The sequence below is a fragment of the Mesoplodon bidens genome (genome assembly GCF_964165515.1).
Source record: "Mesoplodon bidens genome assembly, contig: HAP1_SCAFFOLD_129, whole genome shotgun sequence".
In the NCBI taxonomy this organism is placed as follows: domain Eukaryota; kingdom Metazoa; phylum Chordata; class Mammalia; order Artiodactyla; family Ziphiidae; genus Mesoplodon; species Mesoplodon bidens.
Window position 1 is genome coordinate 350,617 of NW_027671294.1, and position 19,316 is coordinate 369,932.

At 36.9% G+C, this 19,316-nt stretch overlaps 1 pseudogene across 1 annotated transcript in view; it reads right to left on the reverse strand.

Annotated features, from left to right (window-relative positions):
- Window positions 1-19,316, reverse strand: part of LOC308611597 (ankyrin repeat domain-containing protein 26-like) — a 159,969-nt pseudogene that overhangs the window by 11,650 nt on the left and 129,003 nt on the right. Inside the window, exons 42-47 of the transcript in view lie at window positions 15,903-16,859; window positions 14,360-14,512; window positions 11,445-11,515; window positions 11,010-11,103; window positions 6,763-6,869; window positions 5,035-5,164 (exon numbers count right to left, since the gene is read on the reverse strand). The product of the transcript in view is annotated as an ankyrin repeat domain-containing protein 26-like (transcript). The remainder of the gene's footprint in view (window positions 1-5,034; window positions 5,165-6,762; window positions 6,870-11,009; window positions 11,104-11,444; window positions 11,516-14,359; window positions 14,513-15,902; window positions 16,860-19,316) is intronic.

Consider the following 19,316-nt stretch of genomic DNA (forward strand, 5'->3'; position numbering starts at 1 on the left):
CGTCCAGAGCCTGTGCTCCACAACGGGAGAGGCCACAACATTGAGAGGCCCGCGTACCGCAAAAAAAGGGAAAAAAAAACATGTCTACAAATTCTTGGACACTTATCTCACGAAATTCTCAGGGCTTCGCAAGACTGTTAATGGAAGCCTGACGGCCCTTGAAGAGGCTGAAGGTGACAGCTTCTAGGCAAGGGAAGAAAATGACACTGCAACCTGGAGGAAGGGGGACTCTAGCTACAAAGCAGCTGAAAGTAAAACTGATGAGAGGGATAAGCTAAAAAAAAAAAAAGACTATTGAATATAAAGGATCCAGGACTCATTGCGTTCAAATATCTGTATCCCATTTACAGCATCTCCCCATGCCCAAATAATGCTAAAACAGAGAAATAGCTTCTGGGCTAAGATCAGATTTAGGGTGCTGCCAGGAAAACATGGTCTAAGGATGAAGCCAAGACTGTAGAACCCTTTATTAACACCCTGGAAAGACTTAAGTTGGTGCCTCAAATTCCTTTAAGGATCTTTAAAAAGCATAAGAATTTTAAAGGCATCATCCTACAAAGTTTCCCGTCCTACCATCCTACAACAGCTTCACAAGAAGCCCAAGGGGAAGAGCTTATCTCAAAAAGATTTGGGAGGGTAGCTTTTCCAATGTCATGAACCCCAATAAAATTCACAGGACATTCAAAGCTTTAAAGAGAACTGTGGTAGCAAAAACACTGCTTGCTAGCTTGCATTAACAGAGACCAAGACAGTACAAAATGAGAAGAGGCCTCTGGGATTTTCTTAGAAGTTCTGTAAGTCCCCCTTCCTCCAGGTTTCAGTGTCATTTTCTTCCCTTGCTGGCTTGAGAAACACTACTCAGCTGCAAACACAGGTCATTTCTTATGAAAAGGACAGAACAAAGAGCTCAGAGGGTACAGCAAAGGAGAATCACTTCCATGGTCGGGACTAAGTCCTAATCACAGAGCTGGCAGCAGGTATCAGGCTGTATTTCAGAACTGCTATGGACCAGCATGTCTTCCATTTTCCATTTCTGAAGGGGAGAGTCTTTAGCAGTTTAACAGAATGTTGGTTATGTGGGTGACAGATTTGTCCCTTTAGTTCTCAAGTCTTAGTACTGAGAGGATTGGTACTCAAGGGGCTATACTCTAGAAACCACACCCAGGAGCCTCATCCCCACCCATACCTGGTGAAAGATGGTAAGATCCTGGACTCAAGCCTGAGCCTGACACCGTAACAAATCGTAACAAATGAGACTTGTGGGGGAACTGAGTAGGGATAAGTGTATTCTTCATGTGGAAGGAATATAAAAATTGTGGCCAGTGGGTAGATTATGCTGGTTTTTAAATGTATCCATAAGTTTTTGAAAAAAATTATCCCATAAATAAAGGTAGACTATGGGCCAAGCATAAGTGACTTATTCCTAATGAACAGAATATGGTGAAAGAGATGCTGTGTGAATTGCAAGGCAAGGTTAGATAAGGCAACAAGGCTTCTGCCTGGCTCTTAACCTTGGAACCCAGCCCCATGTTGTGAGGAAGCTCAGGCCACAAAGAGAGCCTAGGTGTTCAGGGTAGGTGTTCCAACTGACAGGAAGAGAGGCCAGCTGTCCTGGATATGCTTTTCCCAAGTATAGATTGTGAACAAAATAAACATTGCTTATTTCAGCTACTAAACTTTGAGGAGATTTTTAGGAAAAAACAGATAGAAAAGTGGATGAAAAAAAGAGATAATAAGAAACATAACTTAGACACAGTAGAAATTGGTTTCCTATAAACTGGAATCTAATAAATGTTGAGATTAATTTAAAATGACAAACAATGCTGATGAGAAGAAGCAGATAACTAGAAGAAAGACCTAAGAACTATTCAGGAGGAAGTTTTGGGCAGGTTCCCTTCACTTACAATTTCTTACAAATAGGCAGGTATGCCTCTTCAGAATTTCCCCTCAAGTTTGAAGATAAGGAAGATTGGTAAGCAAGGAGACATATGAAGTATAATAGTTGAAAAACAACTAGAAATCGTCAGTTTAATTACGAAAATCAGACTTTTTTACCTCATCTCAATTAACTGAAATTCTAAGGGATAGGCAACTTTGAATATTTATTAATCTAGGACTCAATCTTCATTGTCCTTTCCTCAGAGAGGAAATAAAACATCATGGAAGCATTTTTAATCTTCTCAGTAGTAAAACAAATGGAATGTCCTTTGGCAGTATATAATTAAATACAATTTTTCCTTTACCTTACTTAAAGCTTGTTTGTAAGGGAAGGTAGGATATCTCATTTCTACATTGTACCACAGTGCTTCTCTATATCATACAAACTGGCTTTGAAATTTTGAAATTCAAATTACTAATCGATTATTTGTCCCAGATAAATTATTACCTTTTTTAAAAAAATTATTTTACTTATTTTATTTATTTTTGGCTGTGTTGGGTCTTCGTTGCTGTGCACAGGCTTTCTCTAGTTGCGGCGAGCAGGGGCTACTCTTTGTTGGGGTGCACAGGCTTCTCATTATGGTGGCTTCTCTTGTTGTGGAACACGGGTTCTAGGTGCATGGACTTCAGTAGTTGTGGCACACAGGTTCCACAGCTGTGGCTTGCGGGCTCTAGAGTGCAGGCTCAGTAGTTGTGGTGCATGGGCTTAGTTGCTCCATGGCATGCGGGATCTTCCCGGACCTCGGCTCGAACCATTGTCTCCTGCATTGGCAGGCAGATTCTTAACCACTGCACCACCAGAGAAGCCCTACCTGGTTTTTAACAGTTATACTCTTAAAAATTTTTCTTTGGATGGGATGAAATAGTTATTCTATTCATTATGTGTTAAGCTATAAAGTACAGCTATGCATCTCTTTCTTTTTCAATCAAAGAAGGTAGATACAGGGAACTGTGGTTTCTGAGAACGCAGGATCTACGTCAAGAACAAGATCAGCACGAGTGTTATACACAAGAACCACATCAAAAGATGATTTAATTGTGAATTGCAACATGATGGCTTAGAGAGACTTCCAACGAGGAAAGCTGACAGCCCAGACTTAATCTTCTCCTACATGGTGAAACCTATGGATGAGTCTATGAATTATAATGAGCTAAACATAATGAAGCAGATAGCAGACGAAGTCAGCAGATCTCGTGACCAAGATTTGATGGAAACTGGAGTGAAGTGGGAGGCACTGGGTGAGAGACTAAAGGTCTGAATGGAGGGAGAAAAAAAGGAATGGACTTTACCTTTGTAAACCTACTTCCCATTGTGTCATGGGGTCAGTGAGGCATAAGCTGGCCACAGGCTCCTTCAAGAGGCAAAAAACCTCCACGGAAGTAGAGTTAAAGACATTCCACTACACTGACTTTTTATTATTACATAAAACAACTGGTAAGATGCAAGATGACGAAGAAAGAATTCTCATAAAATCTGACTTGATACTGGCATAGGACAGACATATAGATCAATGCGTTACCATTGAGGATCTAAAAGGAAAGCCCCACATTTACGGCCAACTGATTGTAAGAGTGCCAAATAATTGAATGAGACAAGAATAGTCTTTTTAACAAATGGTACTGGGACAACAGAATATCCACATACAAAAGAATAAAATTAGACCTCTACCTCATACCATATGTAGAAATTAAGTCAATATGCAAGAGCTAAAACTACAAAATTCTTAGAAGAAAACACAGGTGTTTATCTTCATGACTGGATTTGGCAATTCTTAGATATGACACCAAAAGACAAAAATCGACTAACTGAACTTCATCAATATTAAAGACTTCCGTGTTTTGAAGGACACCATCAAGAAGGGGAAAGGGCAACCTCCTGAATGAGAGAAAATACTTGAAAATCCTATATCCGATCGAAGATTTGTATCTAGGATACAAAAAGAACTCTTACAATTCAATAATAAAAAGACAATCCAACTTAAAAATGGGCAAAAAGTTGAATAGACAGTTCATCAAAGAAGATACACAGATAGACAATAAGCACATGAAAACTGCCTCAACCTTATTAGTCAACAGCAAAACGCAAATCAAAACCACAATGAGATGCCACTTCACACCTACTAGGATGGCTATAATCAGAAAGACGGGTAATGACAAGTGTTGGCAGGCATGTAGAGAAATTGGAATGCTTACACACTTTGGACAAAAATGTAAAATGGTGCAGCCACTCTGGAAAACAGTACGGCAATTCCTCAAAAGTTTAAACAGAGTTACCATATGATACAGCAATTCCATTCATAAGTATATTCCAAAAAGAAATGAAAAAAATATGTTCACACCGAAACTTGGACATGAATGTTCATAGCAGCATTATTAACAATAGCCAAAAAAGTGGAAACCACCCAAAGGTCCATCAACTGATGAATGGATAAATAAAATGTGGTATGTCCATACAAATGAATATTATTCAGCAATAAAAAGAAAGAAAGTATTGATCCACGCTACAAAACAGATGTACCTTAAAAATATTATGCTGAATGAAAGAAGGCAGTCACAAAGGACCCCATATTCTGTGATTCCACTGACATGAAATATCCAAAATAGGCAAATCTATAGAAACAGGGAGTACAGTCGTGGTATTAGGGCTGGGAATATGAGGAAGGGAAAACTGGCACAGGGTGATGGCTAAAAAGTATAGGGTTTCTTTTTAGGGTGATGAAAATGGTCTAAAATTGATTGTGGTGATAACTGTATAACTCTTTGAATATACTAAAAGTCACTGAATTGTACGGTTTAAATGAGTGGACTGCATGGTATGTTCATTATACTTCAAAAAAGCTGTCAGCAAAAAATAATGGATGCTTTGGGGTAATGGTGTGCTGCTCAGCTTCAGATCACTAGCCATGCTTCAAGACACAAACAGTCAACAGTGTGCCCTTTTTATGGAAAAATTATATAGGAAAAAGCTGTCTTTTTTACTGGTATCAAGTCTAAAAAATTAAGAGACAAATCTATGTTTCACTGCTCAAAGCATGGAGTGATTTATATTTCCCCCAATTAAGTGACTTTTGGGTCCCAAAACTGATTAAAAATTACCTTATGTTTTAGCATATTAATCTGAATATCCATTTCACTTTGACTGATTTTTAAATCTCCATGGAAACTAAGCTCTCCATTTTCATATTCATTTAACTTCCTTCTTGGCATTTTTAAGAGTTTCTTAAGTCTGTAGAAATGCATAGAATGAATAAGTCAAGTTCTTTAAGAGTAGATAATTAATAACTATTTAAACAGATATATGTTCTATCATATAAAATAAACTCTATAAATTATAATCCTTTCTCATCTGTTCTAATCTAATATGGTTTGAAAGCATAATAACTAACTTATAATCTTAGGTAAATAATATGAAGAAAAATTTTATGACACATGCTAAGTAAAGAGTCAATATAGTATGTGTATACATATATTATACGGTTCTTAAAAGGAAGCTGCTATTAGTATCCACTTTTAGTATGTTAATATGAAATACTAACTTATTATTAAATACTAGTTGTAAACCAGACATCAGTATCCAAGCTGAAGAAGAAGAGCATATCATATATGAATGTTTTGAAAAGACACAAAAAGACATTTTGGTACCTACTGACCACAGCCTCTACAAGAAGCAAAGAAATAACACACAAAAAATCATCGACACTCACTCACTCAAAATAGAAAAAGAAACAAGAAAGAAAAATCTTTGGAGTCTGAGCTGATGGAGAAGAAAACCAGGCTGAGCTTCATAAAAAAGGAAATCAGCAGAGAGAGAATGTGTACCAGTCTCTTCAAGCTGTTTTAAGAGATCTAGAAATCTTGCCCAGCACAATGTTAACAAAATGCCAAGCAATGTAGAGAAAATTAAATGAGAGAAAAATACTAATGAGAATCAGGGAAGAACCATAAGTACAATACCAAAATCCACAGATGCTCAAGTCCTCCTAAGCACATACTCCTGTATACTTTAAATCATCTCTAGATCACTTATAATACCTAATACAAGGTAAGTGCTATGTAAATAGTTATAAATACAATGTAAATAAATTCTATGGAAATAGTTGCCACCTGAGGCCAATCCAAGTTTTGCTTTTGGGAACTTTCTGGAATATTTTTCCCCCTGAATACCTTCAATCTGAGGTTGGTTGAATCTGTGGATGCTGAGGGCAAACTGTGCTCAGCAAATAACCAGAAAGGAAGCCATGTGGAGGCATCACAGACATTGGGAAACACTCTATTTTTTTTTTTTTATAATCTGAGTGGTCAAAACATGAACATTAATTTTATTATTCTTTAAGTCATACATATGTTTTTGTATGTATATTTTAGAACTAAAAGTTTAGAGCAGAAAGAAAACATAAGCAAAATCAAGATAGTTTTTGATGTTGTTAAACAGTGACACAAATGGGTTTTTAGATATTAAAATACTTGAACGCTGAAGGGGAAGAACACAACTAAAAGAGGGCAGGATTACCCAAAAAGAGCAAAGATATCTTGCAGACATAAAAATTCAAGGTAGATGATGAAGAGCAGAGTGACATTACTATATGCAAGGCACACTATTGTTATTGTTTTAGAAATCATTAAAGAGGAACTGTAATACTGGGGCACTCAAAACAGTTTCAGATTGTGCTGTGAGTTTCTAAAGTAAACTTTTAAATAGGATGGATGATTTGTTTAAGTATGAATATACACATATAAAATGAATTTGTATCTAAGGTTTTAATAAAACAAAATTATAGTTAAATCAATTAATTGTTGAAATTATCAGAAATATTAAAATCTTACCCAGTAATCTCTTTTTCTAGTTCAGTATTTTTCTTCATTACGTGATCCAAACTATATTCCAGACACTGTTTTAACTCAATATATTTCTTTAATTTCTCCTTTTCATCCTCAAAAAAAATTAATTATTTTTTTAAAACCTAGAGACTTACTCTTCTTTCTTAAAAATATTACTTCTCATGAATTCATGAGTAATATACGTTTATAGTGAAACACAGTTTATAAACCTGATGCCAATAAGGACAGATTTCAAAAATAATGACTTTTCTTGAAACAGCTTATATTGATTTTTCATTTTCATCATTTCATCATTTTTCTAGAATTTAAATTGCCAAAATTTATTTGTTAAAAACAGACGTTTTGGGACTTCCCTGGTGGCATGGTGGATAAGACTCCGTGCTCCCAATGCAGGGGGCCTGGGTTCAATCCTTAGTCAGAGAACTAGATCCCACATGCAGGCCGCAACTAAGAGGTTGCATGCCACAACTAAGGAGCACACCTGCTGCAACTGGGGAGCCCGCCTGCTGCAACCGAGACTTGGAGCAACCAAATAATAATAATAATAATAAATAAATAAGTAAATAAATAACCCAGAGGTTTTTACACGTTAATGAAATTTTTTTAAAGAGTGGTTATATTTACGTTTTAGTTTCTAAAGATGCCCTAGAAACATTTTCATCAATGGTTTAAGATATTCCAGGTTTTGTTAAATCACATCTTACTAATATAATCTTTGAAAAATTCCCACACAAGATAAAGCCTTTCATTCTCTGTAAGCATTCTTCCATAGGTTACAATTTCTCCATTTCTATTAACCATTCTTCTCTTTAAATAAAGTTTAAGTCTTCTGTACACTAAATAAAAATGTAACTTCGGGCTTCTCTGGTGGCGCAGTGTTTGAGAGTCTGCCTGCTGATGCAAGGGACACGGGTTCGTGCCCCGGTACGGGAAGATCCCACATGCCTCAGAGTGGCTGGGCCCGTGAGCCATGGCCGCTGAGGCTGCGTGACCGGAGCCTGTGCTCCGCAACGGGAGAGGCCGCAACAGTGAGAGGCCCACGTACCGCATAAAAAAAAAAGTAACTTCTTCTTGATTCTTGTAGCTTTTTCTCTCATCCTTTTTCTCCCTCACTTCCGCTACTGGACTCTTACATTCTTTTTTTAAATTAATTAATTAAATTTATTTATTTATTTTTGGCTGTGTTGGGTCTTTGTTGCTGCGTGCGGGCTTTCTCTACTTGTGGTGAGCAGGGGCTACTCTTCGTTGTGGTGCGTGGGCTTCTCATTGCAGTGACTTCTCTTGTTGCAGAGCATGAGCTCTAGGCACATGGCCTCAGTAGTTCTGGCTTGCGGGCTCTAGAGCGCAGTCTCAGTAGTTGTGGCGCACAGGCTTAGTTGCTCTGCGGCATGTGGGATCTTCCCGGACCAAGGCTGGAACCCGTGTCCCCTGCATTGGCAGGTGGATTCTTAACCACTGCGCTACTAGGGAAGCCCGGGACACTTACATTCTTTAATGCATGGTCTCATCCATAATTCATCTTTCATCACTTATTCTCTTCTTTTACACTAAATTGACTTTCAATCTTGTAACTCCACTAAAAGTTTTGAGGGTCATCAAGAACCGTTTCTTCTTCAGTCCTTACCCTGCTTCACTTCTCAGCAGCAACCGCGAACATGACCACACTCTGCCTCTGCTCCTCTGAGCCCACCTCAGTCTGAATGACAGTAACCCTTGATGTTCAGTCCTTGACCCTTCCTAAATTCTCTCAGGGCTCCTTACATCTCAAGGCTTCGTACCAGATTCCCAAACCTGCCTTTCCAGCCTTGACCCATTTGCTGAGATCACCTGTACTTTTCTCTCCCCCTTCTTGCTCCTCATAGACAACATCCTCAGCCACACTCATGAGCCATTACTCAGTGTGGATTATCCTTGTACAGAGCTATTCTTGGACACTTTACGTTTATTCTTATTGGTGTTACTTTGAGTGTAGTGTTATTTTCTAATCGTGGGGGGCAACCTCACCCTTAGGATGTTGACCAGCATACTTTGTCTTTATTTTCTTTTACAATGTGAAAGTTTTTCACAAGGATCAGATTATCAATTATTTGTCCTTGTTTTCTTCTCTTTTTTTTTTTTTTTGGCTGCATTGGATCTGCGTTGCTGCGTGTGGGCTTTTTCTAGTTGAGGTGAGTGGGGCCTTCTCTTCACTGTGGTGCGTGGGCTTCTCACTGCAGTGGCTTCTCTTGTTGCAGAGCACAGGCTCTAGGAACGTGGGCTGCAGTAGTTGCAGCACATGGGCTCAGTAGTTGTGGCTCGCAGGCTCTAGAGTGCAGGCTCAGTAGTTGTGGTGCACGGGCTTAGTGGCTCCCCGGCATGTGGGATCTTCCCGGACCAGGGATCAAACATATGTCCAATGCATTGGCAGGTGGATTCCTAACCACTGCACCAGGGAAGTCCCTGCCCTTGTTTTCTTTTGAATGATTTCCTACTCCATAGAGACCTGACCTTATGGAAGTCTTCTGACACTCCTTTCAGGTGAATACTCAACTATATTGTTTGGAGTCTTGAGTCAGCTAGAGCTCTCTCTTCTTCCCAGCCCAGATTCTTCATCTCAACACTGTGTTGACCATATATCTTAACTCAGGTTGGCTCTGGCCTGGGGATTCCTGAGATGAGAACTTTAGGAGAAGCCAGGGCTACTGACTGAGTTGGTGAAAAGCTCTCTCATTAAATTTTTGATTTGTGTAGACCTTAAAGTGGCCAATAATTCTATGTCATAATCCTAACTCATTTCTATAGGAATCTACAGAAAATCCCTCATTATTTTTTTTAATACGCTTAAACAGTGTGGGGTATCCTTACACAATTTTCAATTTCTGATACCCGAATAGATGTGTTTGACAATGTAAGGGGACATCTGGCACTCTCATTCACATGAGACTCCTTTTGTCAACATATTGTGTTGTCACTCGTATGAAAAGTATGCTAATACAATGTGACTAATGCATATCAAGTCTAGAAAAAATAATTTTCAATGTTTCTTTGAACACAAGAAGGGCCAGTCAATAGAATGTTCTAGTCCCCCTGACAGGTATATCTGTATAATGACACTGCATGAATCTAACTATTGTGATGGAAAGAAACGAGTTGATAGGTGCATCTACCTCATCCCTCCAACTTAGGGTTCACAATAGAATCTTCTGATTTTTAAATCATAGGTAGCTTCCCTACAAAGGAGAGTATAAACGGCAGGAGAATTCCTTTCTGCATGGTAAATAATTACATAGCTTTCACTATACATTGATAAATTGGAATCCTGGATTACACATCAGTCTTTTCTAACACTGGCTGTTACACCTTTGAAAGGCTGATTAACTCAAGTGTCTGGGAGAAAAATTGTTCCTGAACTTGCCATGCTAGGAGCACCTGTTACTATGTAAGGCCCTGATTGAGCAGCCATTTCTGCTTTTCCACTGGCATCTCTTTTCTTTTTTTAAAGAAAAAATGGGGACTTCCCTGGAGGTCCAGTGGTTAAGACTTTGCCTTCCAATGCAGGAAGTTTGATCCCTGGTCAGGGAGTTAAGATCCCACATGCCTCCTGGCCAAAAAACCAAAACATAAAACAGAAGCAGTATTGTATCAAATTCAATTAAGACTTGAAGAATGGTCCACATCAAAAAAATCTTTAAAAAATAAAGTAAAATAAAATCCAAGAAAGGAAAAAATACATTCCTTTCAGAAAAATGCTTGCATAGTGACCTAGTATTCATTCTTGATAAAGAAAATGAACTACAACATTATATGTAATTCATTCTCAAAATAGCACTGGAGGGTTTAGATTACAAGGGAAGTTCAGAATTCTAGATCAAATCATTACTCAAATTTCTGGACTCAAACAGATATTTGTGTACCACTGTTCATAGCAGCATTATTAACAATAGCCAGAAGGTGGAAAAATCACAGTGTTCATTGACAGATGAATGAATAAACAAAATGTGGTATATATAAAATATTGCTTTTGGACTGTCACCATCTTTTTAATTAAAGTCTTACTATAAAAATCAATTTTATTATTTCAGTCAACTTCCTCTCTAAAGAGGAATTATGCTACCAGTAGCAAGTAGTATCAATATAAAAATAAACTCTTTTATCAATGAGACTTTTCATATTGTCCAAAATATTCTTATATATTACTAGTAAAAAAATTAAAATTCCTTTTCAGCATGACAGAAATTAAGAGATTGACTTACTGAACTTGTACTTAACAGGTTTTTCTGAAGCTCTTCAATTTTGTCCGCTTGCTTTTTGACTGTAGCTTTTAACTTGGCATTTTCAATTTCAAGCCTAAAATGCATATTTTAAAATAATTACTCTCACACATAGATTTTAAAATACCACACAGTTTCTGAACAAACACCTGCAGGTTCAATTACATACATTCTTAGAATTTTGAAAAGTAGATGATTTGGCAATTGTGCCGTTTTCTAGTTGTGTTCTGTGGATAATGTGAAAAATTTAGAAATAATGGAGAAAAATTATGCATTTCAAAATAGCTCAAAGCTGAAATGTTTACCCAGCTTTACAATGATGTATTTATTGTCATAACTGATATAATTCTCATACTATACTGCTTATCTGCTCTATACTTATACTTAAGTTATTTTCTGTGCTGCTTTAAATTGTACTTTTGGATGTGATCCTGCGTCTTCTCAGCACATCTCATGGCCTCTGTACACCGATCCTGTGCTTCTTGCAACTAAAAGGAGAAAAGTTTTTTTAAATTACTGATAATCTAGCAAATCCGCCATCATCTGTTTTTATGTCTTTCATCTGCATATTGTTTATGGCTACTTTCCTGCTGCAACAGCAGAGTTGAGTTGCTACAACAGACACCTTGTGAACCACAAAGCCTAAAATATTTACTATCTGGCCCTTTACAAGTTACTGACTTCTCGTACTAAACCACAACATCATTCATGCTTTAAATTATATTTTATCAAATAAATACACAAATTTATAAATTGGCCAAATGGGGAAAGACATTTCTATTTTTTATTCCACGCTCTATACCAACTATAATTTTAAATATCCACATATGTGAATGACCACAGCTCTTTCAGTGATTATGAACGTTCACACTACACACTACTGTTGGTGACAACTAGATGCTTCAGGGACTAGTGTGAGAGGTAGTATCTACACAGGAGCCAGAATGCGTGGGTCTGAGTCCCAATTCCACCAGTTATTTGCTGTATGTCCTTGAGCAAATTACTTAAATTTTCTGTGTCTCAGTTTCTCCAGCCGTAAAATGAAGATAATAATAGCACTGACCTCACTGGGATGTCGGGAAGATTAAATTGGGGGGGTATACATAACGTATTTAGAAAAGTACGTGGCACATAGTAAATGCTAAGTGTTTACAATCAGAATTATTACTATTGCTGTATTTTATGTTCTAAACAATTTGATATTTTAGGCAGATGGCATGCCAACAGAAGTGGTCTCCTGTACAAGTCACACTGAAATCATTCTCCATCCCACTGAAATTGGCCGTAAACAGGGAGCATGAGGACCAGAATGTATGTGCCCAGTGCTTCAAAAACTTTCACTGATTCCACTAGTCCTTTTCTCCACTTATAATAATTTATAACTTACTTCCTCTCTGTACTACTCAGTGGGCAGTGATCATGGACTAATATGCAAATAGCACCTCCTGGATTGAGTGGTACATAACTTACATGACCATCAGAGGAAGGTTTAAGTCACTGGCATGGAAATATCACCCTACTGCTAAATCAAAGGTCTGAATCAATTCACTCCCAGCAACTGGTTATGTCTAGAAAGCACTCGGATGAGAAAATTAAGGTTACGTGGTATGGATATTGGAGAAGCTATCCACAGAGCTTTACAGTTGGTGAAATGCTATCAATGTGAAAATCCCCAGTTCTGGCTGCATAATGAAGGAAGGCAAATTTAGATTTTTTTTTCCAGAGTGAGGGGGAAAAAAAAGAGCATTTAATTGAACAATTCTCCTCTATTAGATTAAGAGCTTTTAATTGTATATTTAATTGCTTAAAATACATTTTAATAAAAGATTATATCAATATCTCCAAGAAAAATTTATTGGTATGGTATAAAGTACTTAATTGTATCCTAGCAACTGTTAAGCTAAAATATTTTCAATTTATGCAAGACAGGTGCCGTGCATATCAATAAATATTCCCTGTTAGACAAATTTATACTTAGATGAGATTCTCTCTCATGAAAAAAAATTAAAACAGTGTAAAATTAAGGGCTAAAGTGTTCTTCACAGACTAGATGACAGGGTCAATGAGAGCTAGGACAGTCAGAGAGAGAGCTTCATGGAGAAGACTGGGGGCCAGGTCTGAATAAATGGAGGATTAGGCAGGAGGAAAAGAAACTGTAAAGACAGAAAGGACAGCATGAGTAAAGGCCAAGAAAAGGTGAAATCAGCCAATTAACTCAGAGGATAAAACCCAACAGCAGGGAGATAAGAATTATGTCCACACAGTAACTTGTAAATGACTGTTCACAGCAGCATTATTAACAGCCCAAAGGTGGAAATAACCCAAAGGCCCATCAACTGATGAATGGATGAACAGCTTAGCCACATAACGTGCTGTTCGACAATAAACAGAAATGGAAGTACTGATACGCGCTATAACATGGATGAACCTCGAAAATGTTACGTCAAATGAGAAAAGCTAATCACAAAGGACTACATACTGTGTCATTCCATTTATATGAAATACCCAGAATAGGCACATCTACAGAGGCAGAGATTAGACTGGTGGTTGCTGGGGCTGAGGGAGATGGGGGCCATGGGTGATGGCTAAGGGATGCAGGGTTTCCCTTTGGGGGTGATGGAGATGCTCTATAATTGATGCCAAGTGCACGACTCTCTGAATATACATGGAGAGGTTGAACTACACATTTTAAATGGGTGAATTATATGATATGTGAATTATCTCAATAGTTTTCTTAAAAATACAATGGCAGGATCTAGATAATTTTCTTAATTTTGTATTTTGGGTGTACATACTACACACGATCTGAGTATCTCTACGTTTTTACAATATATCTAAAATGAAAAGAAAATGAAGGCAATGCCTAACTTCAACTGGTTTGTATAATGACCTTTCTGCACACGTTATTCTGAAATCCATGAAATAAATACACACAGATACTACATCCATTCATGAAAGTGAAGATGAAAAATGACAATTTTATGGAACATTCCATTAAACATTATCCTCTGATTTTATCTGGCTTGCTTCATCATGGTAGTAGAGATATCACTAAAAAATACTGTTTAATAGAAAAAAAAAGTCTCTCAACTTCTGTGAGGAATCACGCACAATTCTCAACTTTCCTAAGGGTAAATATTGTAAGAAAAAATATATAATGCAAACGGCAGGATGAAAGTCAGAGTTTAAGAAACAAGTGCATTATAAAGATAACAAAATTGTAATAAATGTACTTGTAACGAAAATACAAAAGAAAGCCGTCCATGAAAATTAGTGTCCTATAACACTTTATCCTATACATTAAGTATTGACATGTTAAATTTCATACATACCTGACTTGTGACTTGACGTAATTTTTTCTTTAAATCCTGTGCCTCATCTTCTAAATTAGTATGATAACGTGACGTGGCCTCCAGTGAAGCCTCTGACATAGATTGCTTTTTTAGGGTATCAGCCAGTTCTTGTTGAAGTTGTCTCACAAGTGCCTAATAAGATACTCTGTCACTGATTTTATAAATTACCTTATTATTATGTTAATAATAGATAACTCCAACCTATGTACTTTGAAAACTATCACCAGAGACATCAATTTGTCTCCTTCTTCTTGTATGTGCACCTTCCTGCTCACTGAATTTGGTTTAAGACACAGAAGGTGTTACCCTCCGGCCTTATCGCTATTAAGTTACTTAGACAATGGATTCAGTCCCACTATCCACTCCCCGCCCTTCCCGATCAATTTGCTGAGCTTGAGGACCTCCTCAAGTCTCAGAAAGAAATGGGTGTGTAGGTGGGACGAGTGGTGGGAACATCTTCCCTCTTCTCTACTGGAGGCTTCCATTAACTTCAGAGATCCTCACATATTCAATCCAGTGCTCAATAGATTCCTATCTCAGAATTAAAATGAGGTCATTCCCATTTTAATTCCTAGAATTAAAATGAGACCTTCAGGGCCTCCCTCTGCCTCCCGATAGCAGCCTCTATGACCCTGTTCCACACCCTATTCCTGCTACTCATGAATCTGCCACCCCTCACTAGTCTGAAAATGGGAGTCCAGTGCCAAATTAATAAGTCACAGAGAGCTACAATTCTCTTTGTATTGAACAGATTTATATCCAAATGATAGTAACTGAGCCTTGAAATGAGAATTATGAGCAAATTATTTGTAAAAATGTTCCAAGTAAATTATAAATAGAAGTGGGAAGATTAAATCAAGTATAGTTTTGCTAAAGCTCACTACTTTAATCCCAAATTATGATTTAATGAAAAGTAGATGCCTTTAAAGAGTTGAGAGGTCATAAGAATACATGGTTTGAGGCTGAACTATTTCTCAAATTAATTCAAATTGACACGAATAAAAATAAAATTATATCAACTAAAAAGTTATGACAAGCTACTGAAGGAAAAGTACTATGAGATATGGCATCAACACATCAGTTCATTTGGGAAATCTGGAATTGACTGTCAAGGAAATACACACAACTGAACCTTAATTTCAAAATAATTCATTTTAGATCTGAGCATTTCATTTATCTGCTTCATCATGATACTAAAATGTGGTGACATAAAGATTAAAATTATTAGCTTAGCAGTAGAAGAGTAAATTACTAATACCTGTCTATACCCATTAACAATTTATAACTTAATCTCTTAAAATTTCATAGGTGACACAATGTCTCTACTCAAAGTAAAGCACCTCTCACGTCTAATTCTTTATTTGCTGGATACAAGGTATGCTTTTAGGCTGATTTACAGTCTATAGATTTATAGTCTATATATTATTTCTATTCAACTAGATTCAACATTTAGCCATAATCAAAATCACTTTGAATTTTCTTTCAGGAAGTCTGAGAATTATTTCTCTTCTTGGATACTTACTTCTCTTTCTGTTTTCTCATTTTCATACTGATACATTCTCTCTTTTAAATGATTACATTCATTGATTAACTCCTTGTTCCTTTCCTCCAGCATCAGACCTTGTTTTTCACTTTCAGCTTGAAGTTTTTTCACAATCTCCTGAAACTGGTCTTGGATGTTAATTACTGTCTTCTCTCTACTGTCGGCTTTGTTTTGCGCATCATCCAGTTGCTGTCTGAGCAATATGTTTTCACTCTGGAGTTGAGATAATCTCTCTTCTAAGGATTCCTGCTTTCCAATGTATTTATTCACTTTGCCTTGTTCGCTTTGATACATGTGTTCAAGTTCCTTCTTTTGACACTGTGCTTGGCTTAGGTCTCTCTGTACAAGTTCTAACACCAAAGTCTTTTCTCTGAGAGCATCCCTCGTGTGATGGAACTTGGTTTTTAGGCTACTGAATTTACTTTCAGCTTGAGAAAGTTGCTGGGAAAGCATCTCAATGTTATCTTTCAGGTTAGACACATCAAAATTCATTTTGTCCTGCAAGTGTAACCACTCATCTCTTGGTCTCTGGAAGGCAAGTCCCAGGTCTCTTTTTGATGTCTGACTTTGATGGTGATCATGTATCGCAGCAGCCAGTCTAGAACGGTAGGATTCCACTTCTGTTTCCAGTCTTTCTTTGCTTTGTTTTTCATTCTCCAGCTTAGAGTTTAGCATTGTATTCTCAGCTGTCAGAACATTAAGCTGTCCAGTATGTTGGAATATTGTCTTTGTTAATGTTTCCTCATTCAGTTTTATTGTCTTTTGAAGATCATCATTCTTTTCTTTTACAATTTCAATGTCCTCAAAATATTTCTTTTCCTTTTCCTGGTTCTGACATTTTATTGTGTCGATTTCCAGTCTTAGCATGGCAACTTCATCCTGCAACATGTGGTTTTTATGTAACAGATCTTTTTCTTTTTCAGGGCTATCGGACACCTAAGTGAAATAAAGGAGATTTTTAGCTAGTACTCAATAAATTGACATTTCATGATTTCCTCTGAAAGACTAACCTATATGTTTATACAATGAAAAGGCTGCAATAAGTGGATATCCAACTGGAAAAAATAAGGTTGGATACAAACCTCAGATTTCTTACAAGCAGAAATCTTCAAAAGTTCAAAAATTTAATTGAAGACAATGAAACCACGAAAGTGAAAAACAAACCACAGGAGAATTCTTAAGAAGCTCAGAATTGGAAAGGCCTTTCTCTAAATTATAACAAACCCAGAAGGCTTAAAGTAAAAGATTAATAAATCTGACTATACTTAAAAATTGCATCTGATGTGATATATTTATACAGTGGAATACTACTCTGCCATAAAAACAGAATGAAATAATGCCATTTGCAGCAACATGGATGGACCTAGAGACTATCATACTAAGCGAAGTAAGCCAGACAGAAAGACAAATATCATATGATATTGCTTATACATGGAATCTAAAAAAATGATACAAATTAACTTATTTACAAAACAGAAAGAGACTCACAGACGTAGAAAACAAACTTATGGTTACTGAAGGGGAAAGAGGGGGAGGGATTCATTAGGAGGTTGGGATTAATATATACACACTACTATATAAAAAACAGATAACACACAATGACCTACTGTGTAGCACAGGGAACTACACTCAATATTTGGAAAAAGAATCTATAAAGGTATATATATATATATATATATATATATATATATATATATATATAACAGAATCACTGTGCTGTATACCTGAAAATAACACAGTATTGTAAATCAACTATACTTCAATAAAAAATAAACTAAAATACCACCTGCTAGCTTAAAAAAAATTACATGTGCTCTCTAACCTATACAACTACCCCATAGTAAAAGCCTTAGCTCTGTATATATTTCGACAGATTAAATTTCCTAAAATTTTTTTTCCTGAGAATATTCCATAAATATTCTATGTTTCTAATATTTATATAGTCCTTAGACTATTCTATAAATATTCTACGTGTCTAATATTTTTATAGTCAGTTACAAGAATCACATCTACTGATAAATGTACTAAGCACTTCTACAAACATCAATTAACTCATTTAGCTATGACAGTCCTGGAAATGAGGAAGTCAAAAATACAAGCAAGCTGCAGGCTTTTCTCTAGGTCTTCTGACTTTACTATGAGTCCTCTTACACCAAACCACAGCTAGTTCTCTAGTACAAACATATAAATATGAAATGAGCCTTATATTTCACTATGGTGCATACACTAGTGGTAAATAAGGTAAAATTTATAGAGATCTTAGAAAATCGTGAGATTATTCGCTGCTGCAATAACTTTTATTCTCTCTTCATAATGCTTAAAATAGTAAGGTAGGGGGAAATACAATGAACTGTTTCACTAAAAATAAAATACTTATCAATAAATTATCACTAAATAAATATTATGGCATATCTATCACTATTTTCAAAAGTTCTTGTACTGAAATAGGACACTACATGGAGCAAAGTGTTAATTTTCTCACAAGTAGAAGAATGACATCCAAAAGACCGTCTCTGAACTGGCTATACCTTTCCGCCTTACCATCAGTGGAAGGGATAAACTAACCTCTCTATTAATCTACCAAGGAAGTGAAATCACTGCCAAAAACCATAATGTTGCTTTGTTTGTTTGTTTTGGGGTTTTCTCTTTTTTTTTTTTTTTTGGTAATTTTGTAAGTTTATTCTAAGGAAATAATTTTTTTAAGTGCTGAAGAATGTTTTTACGGGCTTCCCCGGTGGCACAGTGGTTTAGAGTCCGCCTGCCGATGCAGGGGACATGAATTCGTGCCCCGGTCCGGGAAGATTCCACATGCCGCGGAGCGGCTGGGCCCGTGAGCCATGGCCGCTGAGCCTGCGCGTCCGGAGCCTGTGCTCCGCAATGGGACAGGCTACAACAGTGAGAGGCCCACGTACTGCAAAATATATATATATATATATTTTTTTACAACAAATGTTGCAGCTTTTATGATACTGAAAAATTGTAAGTGATGTGAAAATGTCATTGATGGGGTACTGGTTAAAGAAATGACAGTGAAGCCAAGAACAGACTCTGATTTAGACACTGAAAATGATGAGGTGCATAGTGATTGACATGTCCACTCCAAAGCAGAGGGCAAGAACGTATTCAGTGCTGGGATTTGGTCGGGTAGTGTGGTCGATGGTGGAGCACACATGGTCTTCCCTGCCTAAACCGCCATCAGGGTGCAGACTTTTCTAGATGGTAGCAGTAGTTTTGAGATTATGAAAAGTTCATCAGTTCCTATGGAAAATATTAAAAGCCTCTCCTTGGATGAGGCTATTGTATGTCACTCCTTGACTGTTGGAGACAAATGGATTTAAATTAAAAATACTACTTGAATTAAATTTAATCAAATATAATTCAATTATGTTTGAA